General features: G+C 43.9%; 1 long non-coding RNA gene across 1 annotated transcript; it reads right to left on the bottom strand.

Moving 5' to 3' along the window:
* Window positions 1-2,267: 2,267 nt before the first annotated feature.
* On the bottom strand, window positions 2,268-8,377 carry LOC130598324 (uncharacterized). Its single transcript, XR_008971984.1, has 3 exons — window positions 8,020-8,377; window positions 4,520-4,664; window positions 2,268-3,408 (listed from the first exon to the last, which is right to left on the bottom strand). It is a non-coding gene; the product is annotated as an uncharacterized LOC130598324 (long non-coding RNA).
* Between the last annotated feature and the right edge of the window lie 4,650 nt (window positions 8,378-13,027).

The raw sequence follows: 13,027 nt of genomic DNA on the forward strand, positions 1-13,027 counted from the left end.
GAACATTGTTCAATAGCTTATTAGAGTTTACTGATAAGGAAACCTCTCAGAGGAATGGATTTCTCTATTCAGCAATTACATCACGTGTGAAACTCAACATTTACAGGGAGGCACGTGGTGCAATACTACAATAAAGTTAATTCCCAGGGTACGATAACGCACATTATGGACTATGCAGCTAATTAAAAGCACTGGTTTTGGCCGAGGTGACACGCTGGAACAGCAGCAGGAGGAACACGTTATCCTGCACTATGGCAGCACCACACAGAACTTGATAAAAATAGGGTATGAATCACATGGCCCCGGGCTGGGTCTGTCCTCTCCACGCTGTGCAGAGCAACCTGCTCTCAGCCTCGCAGCAGAAGCACTTGCTTGGCAAACACTCCTACTCGAGTGTTTGCCCACAGATACCCCAATTTCCTGGAAAACTGAACCTTTGTCCAGAGCATGGGAGTAGGATGAAGGCAACAACAAGCTATGAGGACGTGGCTTCCAGCTGAGTGGGCAAGGGTTGCAGATAGTGGACATCAGGATGGCTCTTCATCTCCCTGCCCAGCCACCCACACCAAGCAGGGTCCCCTATCCCCACCAATCCCAACACTCAGGGTGCTGCACTGGGACAAACTGACAGCAAGTGGAGTTGGACTGAAACCTTGCACTGTGCAATCCCTGGTACAGAGCAAAACTTGAAGTCTTTCCCTGCAGATCTATGAGCAATGGCTTTTGATTACCCTTGACAATCGTTTCACTTCTTTCATATTTCCTTTGTGGGTCTTTAAACTCTGCAACAGCCCTGGCTGGGAGCCCCTACTGTGGCTACAGGAACAGAAGCTAATCAAAGGAATAACTTATCCTTTTCTCAGTCATTATTAAACCACATCTGTACCTGATTTTTGGGCCACCCAGCAGAACCATAAAATGGTTTGGTTTGGAAGGGACCTTAAAGCTCATCCAGTTCCACCCTCTGCATGGGCAGGGACACCTTCCACTAGAGCAGCTTGCTCCAAGCCCCTGTGTCCAACCTGCCCTTGAACACTGCCAGGGATGGGGCAGCCACAGCTTCTCTGGGCACCCTGGGCCAGCGCCTCAGCACCCTCACAGGGAAGAGCTTCTGCCTAAGAGCTCATCTCAGTCTCCCCTCTGGCAGGTTAAAGCCATTCCCCTTGGCCTGTCCCTACAGGCCCTTGTCCCAAGCCCCTCTCCATGTTTCCTGCAGCCCCTTTAGGCACTGGAGCTGCTCTCAGGTCTCCCCTTCAGGAGCCTTCTCTTCTCCAGGCTGACCCAGCCCAGCTCTCTCAGCCCGGCTCCAGAGCAGAGCTGCTCCAGCCCTCGCAGCATCTCTGTGGCCCTTCTTTGGACTTGTTCAAGCAGGTTCATACCCCTCTTGTCTTGAGGGCCCCAGAAAATAATCTTCAGCACAGTCATAAGCATAAAGGTATTGATAAGAGTATGGTATGCATCTGGTAGAGCACTGCCAGTTTGATTCAGCAGCATTTCATACCCACTTTCATTTTGTGTAATAAACAGCCAAGGCACAGGTCAACTGGCCTCATTCTTACAGGAAGGCTTTTAAGCCCTTCCCTGCCAGATCCAGAAATGCATCATTTGCAGTCAGTTATCAAAAATAAAGGTATTTTGATGCACTGTGTCACAACCAAGGTGGAGCCTGAATCCCAAACCTGAAGAAACGCATTTACTTCATTTTCTATTGTTTTTATTTTGCACTTTGCAAATGGCCCAAGTTCCAGCAGTTCACAAAGCAGCTCTAAGAGCTGGGACCAGGCTGCCATCACAGGCATTTGCTTCCCAGGCCCATAAATCTCTCTCGATGGGGTCTCATTTTTCTTGCCATTGCTCCCACATCCCCCATGGACACAGAACAGTGGGGTGCATCATGGAGATGAACACTGCCAGGGATAGGGCTGGGCTCCCCAGCTCCATGTGATTTGTGAGTGGTACCTGCAGCGTGATGAGGCACTCCAGAAAGCAATCGATTCTCTTTTTATGTGTTCTTAGAAAACAATTACCAGCAGGAGTGATGAATGCACTTCTAATTATATCCTGGCTGTCTCACCCCCTCCTAGTCATGAACTACTTTAATAAGTAAAGGGCATTCAGGAAAAAAATGGTTTCATTCAGTGACAATTAACTCAGGGTTTCCATACCTGGTTCTGGGGAGATGTTCACAGTACCCAGGGCAGATGTTGTGGAGGGCTGAGAGTGGAGAACCAACAGCTGGACTGAGCCCCCAAGATGCCTTTGTGTTTTTGCACATCAACTCTGTCACCCCTCCATGTAGTGCTGCCATTCACAGCAGTGATTTGGGCGGTGTAGCATTTGGATGCCTGTTTTATTCCTTTCACTTGCTGAAGTAGCTCCTAGCTCAAGCAGAGGCACTCATGTACTATGATACAGGTGACCCTTTAAAGCAAACCACTTGCCCATGCTGTATTTTGACAACAGTTTTTAAATGAAGGGTGAAAAACACCTTTCAGCTATTACCTTATTGGACAAAAACTATTAACTGAGGACTGCCAGTGTTAGCGGATGAAGACTGATCAAGTACCTGATTTGGAGATGTGTCTGTGCTTCATCAAGCCCTGTAGGTCTGTTAAATGGCCCCAGAGAGGCCATGAAAGCATTCATTTCTTTAGGAGATTACCACTCCAGCTACCTGTCCCTGATGCCAATCTGAAAGCAAACATCTCTGCAAACAGCAGCAGGGATGGAACACTTCGGTCCTTCCAAACTCCTGCAAAGATTTGCATCCACCTCATTTTAATTAGCCTTTGCTGGGCCTGTCCTTAGTTTCTCTCAGTTCTTCCTCTCATTTCATCTAAATCATTTGCATTACATAAAAGCTCTGTGGTGCTCAGCTTGTTTTGCAAAGGCTGCACCATGAGACTGCCTTTCTCATGTGCAGCTATTGAATCAGCTTCCTATTGTCTCAAAGTACCTTTTCCCTCCTCCCTCCCAAAAGGCTTTGAGAGACATATAATACCCTCTTTAAAATGGCTCATCATGGATGTATCACCTGAGGATCTATTTCTAACCAAGATTCACAGTGAATAAGCATTATCCTTGATAGACTTTTTCATGCATTAGATTGGAAGCAAGCATTGATCAATGCAAGTTAAAATAACTTTCAGCTACATAAATATAGAGCTCTATTTTGTAATTATTTGCAATACTTGACTATAAGCTTGAAAATAACATCTTACCTCATCAAGTGTGACCTTCTGTATGTGCCAAACACTGAGCAGCTTTTCCATGGGTGTTTCAGACTTCTCTGCGTCTTAGGAGAGGGCATGGTTTGGGTGCTGGAGAGAAGTCACCATTTCTAACCTGGGAATGCAGAAGAAAGGGCAGCTGCAGTGAACTGACATGATGCCCCAACCTTTAAGAAACCTGGGTTTGCAAAATAAGTTAAAAATGGGTTACTATCTAGATTGCCAAATGCCAGCAAATAAATTGAGCATCTTCACATCTTCTTCTTACACCCCTGATTACAGCTCCATGGTGACTGAGGTTACAATCCCAGCTCTTTTTGACTTCACTGGGGCCGACTCAGTATAATTTTAAATCTACTCTCCCAAATCCATAGCACACTCTCTTTTATACTATAATTGAGACTTCTCTTTTCCTCTGTGGATTTATTCTTTCTTTAGCTGGCTCATGGCAATCAAACAGATCGCTTCATCTTCCCAGGAAAACTTCCACTTCATTAAAATCCTCCTCTTTTTTTCTTGTTCTTTTTGCAATTAATGTGAGTCACAGAATATTTTATATTTGGAATCATGTTATTTGTAGACAGTAGTCAAACGTGTTTGGTTAGCAGCCAGATGCTAAGCATATGCAGCAGAGGAGTGAGATGAAAGGATGTAGGTAAACAGGGAAGACACATGCTGATCGCTGACTGACCCTCCCACCCCTCTCCATGCTGCTGTACTTGCTGTAATAGATGCCAGCCTGAAAGGTAAAGGAAAGCCAAATTCAGATGGAAAGCAGAAGTAATTTGGAGGATAAATTTTTAATTAAAAAAGCAGTATGGGATAGCAAGTTTAGAAAGATTGCTCCTAAAAGCTTAAGGCTCTGTTATTCTGCCCTCTATCTTTAGCTTTTTTATTGATATGGAATGAGGAAAGAGCTTTTTCTGGATGCATTGTAGGAAAGCACAATTCATGCTCTAAACATCTTTCTCATTTCCATCCAATATTACTGCTCTGCCCCTTGAAAGGTTGCAAAAAAAAATACAAATAGAGAAGAAAAAGGCTATCTGCTTGCCAAATTATATGTTTCAAGCAGGGAGCACGCAGATCCAGAGCTGTAATAGCTTCTCATTATCTTGCAGGGGTAATTTAAATTAGTTGAGTGTGACATTTATTTCTTTGTATTGCAGCCATTCTTAAATGCCTTAATGCAGGATCAATATCACTTTGTACCAAGCACAGACCTCCACAACATGCTACTCCCCAGAAAGCATTTGTTTTTGCTAGCCAGGGCTTTTTGCTTGACCCACTTCCAGTGAAGAAGTGAAGGACGGGGCCCTCCAAGATGGTATTCCTTCCTGGCTCATGGCTGTTTGCTTGTGTGCAGCTCCTCGTGTCCAGCCGGGCATTTTGCAGTGATGCCACCAACTCACCGCAGCACACGTGGGCTTTTGCCTGGATGGACATAAACGAGAGAAAGGGAGGACATGAATGTTGCTGGGTACATCAGAACAGAGCACATGGAAAAAACAGAGCTGGAAAACTCACTGTATATAATCTAAAATAACCCCCCTACTACACACACTGCAAATTCACAATGCATATCTATACAACAGTGAATATGCTTTGAACCCTCTCTTTCCTTTATCTTGCTGTTCCAATCATCCACCCTGCTAGATGAAATCACCGAGCAGCATTTAGGTGGTGCTCTCCAGGTTTCCTCTCTGGAGCGCTGATGGCAGGTGAATACGAATGTTGCCAAGCAGCATCTGCCTGTGGCTTCAAAAGTTCAAGCTTTTGATTTGCTTTGTGTAGCCACAAATGGATGAGTTTAGTAAAATAAACTACTTGTGTGCCATCACGTGATAGAGGCACAGCATCTCAGCAGAGACCAGGGAAAACTGTAAGTAATTGTTACAGAAGGAGGATAATCTGCAATTTAGTCCTCCTTAAGGTATGTGGAGTTGGAGACTGGAAGCTGTGATGTGAGAGAGATCAACACTGAAAAATCTTTATAGAGGAATTTCTCAGATGACAGATCCCTCTGCAAGATGTCACCGTCAGAACTCCATGAGATTTGGTGCTGCACTAATGTGGTTAGCTGATATTTTTAATCACTGACATCTGTGAGGGCAGAGATGAAGTAATGGGGGTCTACCCACTTTGAAATAAAGGGCTGGAGCTCCATCCACTCTCCACTCGCTTTCATAGGATGCAAAACTAAGTGACTATAAACACCACTATTCACCTTATTTTTCTGGGTCATTTGTTTCTGATTCATTTTATGGTGAGATGTCCCCTGTTAAATGTTTTGGTCCAAATTCATGCTAAGGGAACTCCATGATCTTCAGGAGGATCAGATCAGCAGTGAACTCAGAGCAGGTTGTAGCAGACACTCAATTCAAGGCCTTTGCTGTTAGTGACATCTTGCAAATGCACTTTGAATCTAAACAGCACACGCTCAGCCTACCTGGATGAAGGTTACACAGAGGAGTGCTGGGGGTAAAAGTGATGCAGCACCCAGCAGCTCCAGCACAGAGGTCACTTAGTGCTGCTGACACCAGCTCCAGTTTTGCACATCGGCAGATGAGTTCCTGAATGCCAGGCTGGACCTGGCTCCCAACAGCACTAGATACGCAGGCAAGCATAGAGGTAGGAACAAGGCAATTGTGGCCTCTTTAAAAAGAGACACAATAAGAAATAATGTTGTCACATTGCTCTCATGTACCTACATGTGACAACTTTAAGAATCCAGAATCTTTACTAATTTAAAGACTAGTTTATCTACCCTGATCTCCTCTTCCAGTGCTATTTCCAGTTACACTGATGGCAATTCCTCTACAATTACACATCTGTCTGTCTGCAAGAATGGAGCTGGCTCTTCTGAAACTTTGGAGTAGATAAATCAAATGAGGGAGGCAAAAGCAGTACTTGAGTGTGATCTGACTTTAACAGATAAAATCAGAGCAGCTCCAGCCAATCTAGGAGCAATAAGCTGAAATCAGAGCAGCAAGTCCAGAAATTGTCTCTAGAGGACATTTCACAGTGCCCTGATGCTACACCCCAGCATTAGCCTCAAAAGCCCTGCAGTAACATCCCTTCTGGTATAGGCAGAGGTATTAGAGATCCAAGCCAGTGTGGTTAGCTAACACTGTCTGGTGCTAATATTCACCCTCATTCAGCAGCCTCGGAGGACAGCTGATACAGCACATGATTAAGCACAACAAGCTGAACCTCAGAGATGAACAAGCCTGTTGATAAAGGACAAACAAGCATTATATTTTTATGATACCAGAAATTAGCATATCAAAATCTTGTTCTTTCTTCCCATAGCCCACATTTCTGGGGAGGGAGTACGGAGTTGCAGAACAGAAGACTTTTTTGCATTGGAACATATGTTTGTGTCACTGTTCGGCCCGTTGAAGTTCCTCATTAGAAAACATCATTTGAATTCCTAAGTAGCTGCAGAAGATCAGTGGTTAACAGGGATGTGTGGCAGTGCTTTAAGCTTGAGGATGCCAACTTCATACAAGGTCTCTCCCTTAAAATTGCAAGGTATAGACAACAGAGGCCACTCACTGTCAAGATGAAAAACTGTATTAGCAATTCCTCCTCAACATTACTGCTAAACCACCTGAGGCATGTTTCACTGTGGCTATTTCAGGAGGAGCAATCTCTGCTGTTTGAGTCCTGTGGCATAAAGCAAAGGCTGCTGGAAATGAACCAAACCTGCCAGCAAACACTTTTGTCACTATCACCTTTGCTTTCAGCTCCCATGTGGCATTAATTATTTGCCCACAAAAATAACGTCTGTGGAAGCAAGGGAGCTCTGATGGAGCTCTTTTTCCTAAGAATCCAGATGGATTCACAGCTCAAGGTAAGCTGTAAAGGACAGGAAGAAAAACTCTTGCTTTTGTGACTTCTTCCTGCAAGAGCCTGAAAGAGAGGATGCGTAGGTGGGGGGAAGTTACTGGGCCCATCAACTAAGATGCCCAAACTACTTCTATCAGATGCATTTTTTACCCTCTCACCTACTCAACACACACAACTATGAAACGGGGCTGATAAAAGCTCGTGTCTCACCAGCCCATCTTGACAACAGGAAACCTTGACATCTTCCAAGTAATTCAAAACTCTCCTTCTTAGAGTCAAGATTGAGGGGGGAGGGGGTAATTTATTTTTAGGCTACCCATTTAGAAGAAAACAACTGTGAATAGGAAGCTACCCATTGCCAAGGTTAAGCTTCGGAAAACTTCTCTCTAGCTGTAGCCTAACGATTTTTTTAATAAGAGCCAGACACTTCAAAGCTCAAGATAGAGTCCTTGTTTGAGCTAAAGCCCAGCAGCTATCTACAAAACAGAATTAATTCCATCCGCTTTCAGAGGGAACAGGTACCCCATCCCAGTAGCGTATTATGAAATGTTCAGTGTATGCTCAGTTGCTCCCTACTTAAAGGTAGCTTGTGATATTTTATTCCTATTTAGAGGAATCTCTAAAGACAGACATTAAGAAAGAAACCACGCACAAAGTCTGAGTGTGTCTTTGGGTACAGCAGCACCTGAAGTACAAGCTGCCTAAAGAACAAGACGCAAGTTTTGTGGGGAGGTCTGATACACCTTCCGTTAGCCAAACACACACTGATATAAGCAAACCAGGAAAGCAGAGACACAAAAACTACAAACAAAAAGTGCCATGCACCAAACCATGTACATCCCTACTTATAAACCCAAATGGACACACAGACATTGTTGTTTTAATCCAACATGGTCTTTTCTCTTACTTTGGCAGAGAATCTGATAAGCTTATTTACCACTGGATGCTTTAGCTCTGCTGCTTGCTCCTGGCAGAGCTGGGGTATCTGGGACTTGCACTTTAAAGCATTAATATTGCTCTCTGATATGCTGATGGGGTTGCAAAAAAGTATTCTGGTGAAGGCTGACTGCTATCTGCTCAGAATTTAAACATGGGAATCAAATGCACAGTGGGATGCACCAGCCATAAGAACTGGAGACAAATCTGCAAGGTCTTCCTTCGACATGCTGGGAACATTTTTCCACTCAGCCTTGAAAGAGTCAGGGTTGTTCCAAGTCATCCAAGTGAAGCTAAATTGTTGATCAGCATCCAGAGCAGACCTGCCTGGTCGAGGTTACAAAAGAAAAATGGCTTTATTAGGGTCTGTCAAAGCATAAACCCACGCTGAAGACACTGCTTTACCGTCTGTGATAAAGAGCCTCTGTGTAATGATAGGTTGAACCCCAAGAGAAAGAAAATAGGCAGCAGAGCCTGTCTGGGTGCATTGGATGTGTCCTCATCAGAGAGCATGGAGGACATGGTAGCTTCAGCTCTCCAAGCAGCAGCTCAGCTGGGGTTTAACCTTCCGGGGCCTCCTACAGCATGAATTCTCCTGTTATACATGAGCCCCATGTCTTACCTGACTTGCACACAGCATCTCCAGGCTACTTCAGCGTATGGGAGAGGTGCACCCACTGAGCCGTCCTCACCCAGGTGATGTGGGTACCGCTCCAGGGATTCAGCTGCAGTGTCCTCAGCAGCATGGCCAGCACCAAGTCAGACTCCTGAGAATACACGAGTGTGTCAGCCAGGGGACTCTTCACTTCAGAGGGGAAATGTAGGCAAAAAACCCTGGGAATACCACTGCCCTGCAGAGAGCAAGCTGAGCTTCCAGGACTGCTGCTTTCTCCCTCCAGAAATTCCTCGCCTGAGTTGCTTTTCTACAATCAAGTGAAGCATTTCAGGGTATGGGCAAGTACTGTCATAGAAACACACCAACTTCTGCTATTTTGATTCACCAAGACAGAAAATTAAAAGAACACAAACTTGGAGTTGATAAAGATGCAAATGTAATTATCACAGCCTTGTCTTGCTTCTTCTGGCCAAGGCAGGGTGAGAGCTGCAATGGCAACCTTGGGCTTGTTTATCTATTGGGGTGTTTGGATGGTGTCCAAACAGAGGACATCAGATCTGTAGTCTTGTCAGAGTAGAAATATAGTTCAAACCATCCTTAATCCAATTCTTCAAAACTGAGAGGGAGGAAAGTTGTAAGTGGCTGGTGTGTCCAACAAACAAACTGCATGATGTGTGTCTATCAAACCAAATCCAGTCTCAAACTCCAGTCACTGAAAGGTAACCATGTGTCATCCTGTGCTACTGGTGCTTCAGCAGGGATAACTCTCTAATTTTGACAGGGAGAAATCATTCACCCTGGTACTTCAGGACCCAAAGTGGTGTCAAGGATGGTGTCATACTCAAAGGACATTGGGATGGACAGACACAGCCGCCTGCTACCATCGTCTTGTCTCCAAAACAGATACAAGACAGCTATAGACCAGATGATCCTAACAGCCACATTAGCATGGCATGGAGCACAACAGAATAGCCAAGCTTCTCTGTTTATTCTCACATTGTATATACATGTTTGTAGTCTTTAAATCACAGGTCCCTCCCATACTAAATGATCCCAAACAGATACAACAATAAACTGCAATATGAGACAGAGACTGTGAGACAGAGCTGAAAATAGTACTGGTGAATCACAAACACTGAAACAAAATAAATGAATCAGTCCTAAAGAGTATAATTAATAAAGGTTAATTTATTTATCGTCCTGGCTAACCTGATCTCTCCAAACTCATCTGACAATGCAAAATGAACAAAGCACAGGAAAGGCAGCATTAATTGCAAAGCTTCAGTAGATATATTTTCCAGAAGCTTCTTTTTCTGCTACATAAAAGGCATCCTGGATTCATTAATATATCAGTGTGGTCAAGGTGCACAGACATGCTCACTCACATCCTGACTGGCAGCAGCATAATTAAAAGGATGTTAACAGATTAACTCTGAGTTAGAGACAGATCTTTCTTCCCTTTATCACGAATGGCACCAGAGATGGTCAGCAAGACCAGCCCTACCCACACCTAAAGAGATGCTACATCTTACCCAGTGCAGTCTGGAGCGAGGAAGGCTTCACCACGCACAGCAAATCAAGCCTGGGACACTTACAGACTGAGGAATAACTGTTTACAGAGCCTAACTACAAAGTCAATCCACTGTAACATGCTACTACATTTTTACATCTGTACCTGCTCCCCAGTGGAGCATAACATTCAGCATCTGGACTAGTGAAAACATCACTGCACTTGCTGGCTCACAGTAATTGTAAATGCAGCTCCCTACAGAACTGAGCCCTCCCAAGAGAACACAATCCCCCAGTTCTGATGCCTTCTAAAACAAAGTCTTCCTTAAGACTGAAAACTTAAAGAAGTTTCATGGTTCACCAGGACAAAGCTAATGTGAGCACTGCACTCCAGGCTGGCACCAGGCGTGCCAGGGGCATCCGCAGATGCTTCCACCCGTCCTAAGCTCTCCTACATGAAGTTTATGCAACAAAGATCATTGTCTGATACTTGAATAGCACAAAGAAAATCTAAGATTTGTGCTTTCTGTAGCACCATTCAAACACTTCAATATGTGATGGGCAAACCCAAGCTTCCCATAAAGCCATTACCCCTTTTTAATTCAGGAGCTTCACAGGTTCTCCCCTTGCATTTTGGCTCTGCGGTATATGCAAGTTGTAAGACTGATTTCTAATACACTTAAACAGGAAAATAGTTGCCTATACCTGCAAACACTGTTTCGTGTTGCTGATTTCCGAATTTGTTGAGGATCTCCTGAAATCAACCTTTGGATACTCCTTCAAATCCCACATACTCAGTGGCTTCTCCAGGAGGTACTTTTGCCTTCTGCCAGGAAGGAAAGAGGTGGCCTTCACCGAAAAGCTTCAATTACAACCTACAAAACATGGCTTGAAATAGGGAGTGAAAGAAATCTAATGGGGGTAAAAAAGTAGAATCTGAGTTTTACAGCAGAGTTGTGGTCATAAAGCTACTAACTCCCCTTTCTTTTTAAGAGTCCTGGATTACTGAGTCCTCTACACTGTAGGTGGCTGCATTTCATTTCTAAAGACCTAAGTGCCTGTCATTTCAGAGTAACTACCTGTAGGAAATGGTAGGAGGGCATGTCAGAATGTTCAGTTTCAGATGGGCATGTGCATTTTCCACTAGTTCTTTCCTTGACAATTGTGCAGATGTTAAGGAATTCTTCCCTCTTTCACACACAAAAAGAGAAATTTAAGACCGTATTTTTCTGGTTTTAAAGAGGTAAGTGCAGGTTTTGGAAATGAAGACAGCTTCCCACTCTGTCTGAGAGACCTGGGAACTCTGATGTGTCACCGGAGAGAACAGCAGAGCAGTTCTGGGAGGATTCAAAGGTCACAGATTAACTGAGCTGTAACTGACTTTCAAATATTGATCCATTATTATTAGTGTTTGTTTAAAAATCAAATGGTATTTGATTTAAAGTTATTGTGCTGCTTTCAGAGGCTGGAAAACACCCCATTTGACTCCACTAAATCGGGTCATTCCACCAAAACACAAAGCTTTCAAGAAGTTTTTCTTCCGGCAATGCTCTCTGCTTCCCCTCACTCCAGACTTAACTTTTCCATACCCCTTTGCCTGTGGAGACTTTGCTTAGCTCCAGAGCAGCTCCTACTTGACTTTGACTTCATTATTATGAGTACTACCCATTAGAAGACAACCCTGTTTCCAAGTTCTGGGTATGGCCAGCAAGATTCTTCAGAAGTAACTGCACAGTGAAAACAGTGAAAATCTTCTAACATGGTTACTTGAGGTAAAACAGCTCCTTTTGTGCTTTGTGTTACATTGACCCATGAGAAGCAACCACAGGCTGCGGCAGGAGCCACCAGAAGGTCCCAGGCTTCCATCAGAAGGTTAAAAACTTTCACATTTCATTTCTGCTGGTCCAGATGACTATTGCTGACTTCTTGAAAAGACACACCACAGCCTGAGTGCCCAGGTGGGTCATTGAGAAGCAATTTCCAGTTCCTTATTTCTTGACTATTGTAGGGAAAAGAGCTCCAGATATTTCATTTGATGAACATCATTTAATCATGTTTTTCAACTACCAGGAAATAAGAAAACAGACAGCTTAAGAATTGTGTATAACTCCATTATTACCAGACTTTGTTGGAATAGAATTGTGATTAATAGTCCCAATTCTCATTTCAGCCCGAGGTTGACAAAAATCAATGTCATCTTAACCTTAATCTTATAAGAAATCCTTTCAGTTTGCTGGACCTATTGAGGTTTGAATCTTTAGAAGGTTAAGTTTTCATAACAAAAATATGGATATAAACTTCAGTTCCCTTTTTCAAAGCAGTGGTTTTCATACAAGCATATGGCTCCACCTGGGACTTCAAAAATGGTCAAGTGCTGCAGAAAAGCTATGAGCCACAGTGATTGACTGGGAAGTGTATGAAGCTCCCGGGACACTACTTAAATACAGTCTGGTACTAAGCATGATGAGTACTAACAAGTATTAGTCCCTAGTGCAGGGGCTGGTTTTGTTTGATTCTGCACAGTAGCTAGCTGGACCTGAGGCACAACAGTAGTATAACAGAAACCATTTGGGTACTGACCATAAGGGACCAAACCCAGAGCTGGAGTAAGAAGAGTTGATCTGCTGCAGAGGACGGAACTGTGCTGTTTTATGCTGAGAAAATGGCCCAAGAGCTGATCCTGTCTGTGGGAACCAGATGGTGTTCAGATTTCTTTTCCCCCACTGAAAGTTCCTCAGACCAGTAAGGGAAAAGGGAGAGAGGAGAGATGTATGCAGCAGGCTGGGGGGTAGTGATGTGGAGGGAGGAAAACAGAGCACTATTTTCCTAGCTTTGAGAAGTATAAAGTAGAATGAAACAGCATTAGAGACTAACCAAAGTGCTT

Source organism: Pezoporus wallicus, unplaced genomic scaffold (assembly GCF_028554395.1).
Source record: "Pezoporus wallicus isolate ANWC-B61680 ecotype Strahan unplaced genomic scaffold, APGP_CSIRO_Pwel_v1 contig_8089, whole genome shotgun sequence".
NCBI classification, from domain to species: domain Eukaryota; kingdom Metazoa; phylum Chordata; class Aves; order Psittaciformes; family Psittacidae; genus Pezoporus; species Pezoporus wallicus.